Source organism: Pseudophryne corroboree, chromosome 1 (assembly GCF_028390025.1).
Source record: "Pseudophryne corroboree isolate aPseCor3 chromosome 1, aPseCor3.hap2, whole genome shotgun sequence".
Classification (NCBI taxonomy): Eukaryota; Metazoa; Chordata; class Amphibia; order Anura; family Myobatrachidae; genus Pseudophryne; species Pseudophryne corroboree.
The window spans coordinates 560,938,842-560,943,134 of NC_086444.1; positions in this window are offsets into that span (position 1 = coordinate 560,938,842).

Here is a 4,293-nt window from a genome sequence, read left to right on the forward strand (position 1 = left end):
GGTCAGGCATCGCAAACGACACAATTGGACTCTCCTTGTGGATTTGGGATTTCGAAGAACGCACAGTTCTTTGCGGTGCTTTTGCCAGCTTGAGTCTTTTCATTTTTCTAGCGAGAGGCTGAGTGCTTCCATCCTCATGTGAAGCTGAACCACTAGCCATGAACATAGGCCAGGGCCTCAGCCGTTCCTTGCCACTCCGTGTGGTAAATGGCATATTGGCAAGTTTACGCTTCTCCTCCGACAATTTTATTTTAGATTTTGGAGTCCTTTTTTTACTGATATTTGGTGTTTTGGATTTTACATGCTCTGTACTATGACATTGGGCATCGGCCTTGGCAGACGACGTTGCTGGCATTTCATCGTCTCGGCCATGACTAGTGGCAGCAGCTTCAGCACGAGGTGGAAGTGGATCTTGATCTTTCCCTAATTTTGGAACCTCAACATTTTTGTTCTCCATATTTTAATAGGCACAACTAAAAGGCACCTCAGGTAAACAATGGAGATGGATGGATACTAGTATACTTATGGATGGACCAGCGACTGCCGACACAGAGGTAGCTACAGCCGTGGACTACCGTACTGTGTCTGCTGCTAATATAGACTGGATGATAATGAGATGAAATTAATATATATATATATATATATAATATCACTAGTACTGCAGCCGGACAGGTATATATATTTATTATGTAATGACTGATGACGGACCTGCTGGACACTGTCAGCTCAGCAGCACCGCAGACTGCTACAGTAAGCTACTATAGTAGTATGTATCACGAAGAAAGAAAAAAAAAAAAAAACACGGGTAGGTGGTATACAATTATGGATGGACCAGCGACTGCCGACACAGAGGTAGCTACAGCCGTGGACTACCGTACTGTGTCTGCTGCTAATATAGACTGGATGATAATGAGATTAAATTAATATATATATATATATATATATATAATATCACTAGTACTGCAGCCGGACAGGTATATATATTTATTATGTAATGACTGATGACGGACCTGCTGGACACTGTCAGCTCAGCAGCACCGCAGACTGCTACAGTAAGCTACTATAGTAGTATGTATCAAGAAGAAAGAAAAAAAAAAAAAACACGGGTAGGTGGTATACAATTATGGATGGACCAGCGACTGCCGACACAGAGGTAGCTACAGCCGTGGACTACCGTACTGTGTCTGCTGCTAATATAGACTGGATGATAATGAGATGAAATTAATATATATATATATATAATATCACTAGTACTGCAGCCGGACAGGTATATATATTTATTATGTAATGACTGATGACGGACCTGCTGGACACTGTCAGCTCAGCAGCACCGCAGACTGCTACAGTAAGCTACTATAGTAGTATGTATCAAGAAGAAAAAAAAAAAAAAACACGGGTAGGTGGTATACAATTATGGATGGACCAGCGACTGCCGACACAGAGGTAGCTACAGCCGTGGACTACCGTACTGTGTCTGCTGCTAATATAGACTGGATGATAATGAGATGAAATTAATATATATATATATATATATAATATCACTAGTACTGCAGCCGGACAGGTATATATATTTATTATGTAATGACTGATGACGGACCTGCTGGACACTGTCAGCTCAGCAGCACCGCAGACTGCTACAGTAAGCTACTATAGTAGTATGTATCAAGAAGAAAGAAAAAAAAAAAACACGGAGAGGTGGTATACAATTATGGATGGACCAGCGACTGCCGACACAGAGGTAGCTACAGCCATGGACTACCGTACTGTGTCTGCTGCTAATATAGACTGGATGATAATGAGATGAAATTAATATATATATATATATATATATATAATATCACTAGTACTGCAGCCGGACAGGTATATATATTTATTATGTAATGACTGATGACGGACCTGCTGGACACTGTCAGCTCAGTATGTATAAAGAAGAAGAAAGAAAAGAAAAAAAACCGGGTAGGTGGTATACAATATTATATATATATTATATACAATTATATATATATATATATATATATATATATTAAACTGGTGGTGATTATTAAACTGGTGGTCAGGTCACTGGTCACACTATCAGCAACTTGCAAGTAGTACTCCTAAGCAGACAATCACAATATATATTATACTGGTGGTCAGTGTGGTCACAATGGCAGTGTGGCACTCTGGCAGCAAAAGTGTGCACTGTACGTTATATGTACTTCTGAGTCCTGCTCTCAGACTCTAACTGCTCCCCACTGTCAGTGTCTCCCCCACAAGTCAGATATACATTATACAGTCACACTATCTATCTATCACTTCAGCAAGTAGTAGTACTCCTCCTAATGCTCCCCAAAATTACTACTGTGTCTCTCTCTACTCTAGTCTCACTCTCTTCTTCTCTTCTCTATAAACGGAGAGGACGCCAGCCACGTCCTCTCCCTATGAATCTCAATGCACGTGTGAAAATGGCGGCGACGCGCGGCTCCTTATATAGAATCCGAGTCTCGCGATAGAATCCGAGCCTCGCGAGAATCCGACAGCGGGATGATGACGTTCGGGCGCGCTCGGGTTAACCGAGCAAGGCGGGAAGATCCAAGTCGCTCGGACCCGTGTAAAAAAACATGAAGTTCGGGCAGGTTCGGTTTCCGAGGAACCGAACCCGCTCATCTCTAGTTTAAATCCCGTCTGATCTGGGTGTATTATGTGGGAAATAACTGCATTTAATCTGCCAGCCAGCACCTTGGCCAAAATTTTTATATCAGTGGGTAAGAGGGATATAGGGCGATAGGACTCAACTTTCCTAAGATCCTTGTCGGGTTTAGGGAGAACCACAATCACTGCCTCCGCCATAGACGGGGGGAGAGAACGCTGTGCAAAGATTTGGCTATACAACTCAAGGAGACGAGGGACAAAGAAATCCAAGTGTTGCTTATAGACCTCAGAGGGTATGTGTTATGCACACCAGTGCCTGCAGGAAAGTACTAGTGTCAGAACTGTTATGCACTCCAGTGTCTGCAGGAATGTACTGGTGTTTGAACTGTTATGCAAAACAAATGGACTCACAGACAAACTGGGGAATATGACATAACGTACACAGAAGGTGATAGGGTAACAAAATACACACACAGTGAACAGAGAAGCCCAGAGGCTAAGGAACTGGGTATCTCCCTTGTATTAGAACTGCTCAGATGTAAAAAGCAAGATGTTGTGTTTTAATACGTAGAGAACCCGAAATGCTGTTGCTAAGGGCAACAGCAAAACCCTAAAGGGTTACCAACGGGTGTGGCAGTAAACTCCTTGGTCAGAGATGGAATGATAGACACAAGGAGAGCCTCCACAATCCTGATTCTCACTTGCAGTGCACAGGTTTAAGCTTACTGCCACTAAACTGACCCCTGACACCTAGCACAGTGAGACAGGATTAGACAGGCAAGTGTTAGAATACAGCCGCAAACTTGCTAAGTTCACAGAGTAATAACAGAACCCCAGCAAGCTAAACGACTGACTCCAGTCTTACTGCTAGGTCTGGATTGGCAGAGTGTAATACCAAATCCGCAGGCCTATTTGCAGTAAGCAACAAACAAATACAAAGCTACACAGTACTGGCTAACTTTCATGAACTGACTAACCAACAGAGATTCAGCAGCATCTGCTTACCCTGAAAAGAGGCCTTATAAAGCAGGTGCTGTCCACGCCCCACTCAGACCTCACAGACTGTGAGCACAAAAACCAGCACCGGATCCCCTGCCGTGCACAGAGCCTATAACCACTGCACAGCAAAAGACCCGAACCGGAGTATCAGCTGCGCTCAGGTTACTCCACTAGCACTTGTCTCCCGGTTGCCATGACGACGTGGCAGCACAGGGCAGGAGACCCTAACAGTACCCCCCCTCTGACGAGGGGTCAAAGAACCCCTACCACCGGGTTTATCGGGGAACTGCGAGAAGAAAGAGCGTATCAGTCTGGGGGCATGAAGATCACAACTGCGCACCCACGACCGCTCCTCCGGGCCATACCCCTTCCAGTGCACCAAAAATGACAGCCGACCCCGAACCACCTTGGAGTCAAGAATCCTTTCAACAACAAACTCCCTCTGGCCACGTATCAGAAGAGGGGAAGGTCTTCCACTGGAAGAAGGATTACTAATCGCCCGTTTTAAAAGGGAACAATGAAATGTTTTATTGATACCCAAAGAACGGGGCAGATCTAACTGAAATGCCACCGGATTGATAACCCTGGTGATCTTATAAGGGCCGATGAACCGGGGCCCTAACTTATGAGATGGCTGTCTCAACTTCAAATTCTTGGTAGACA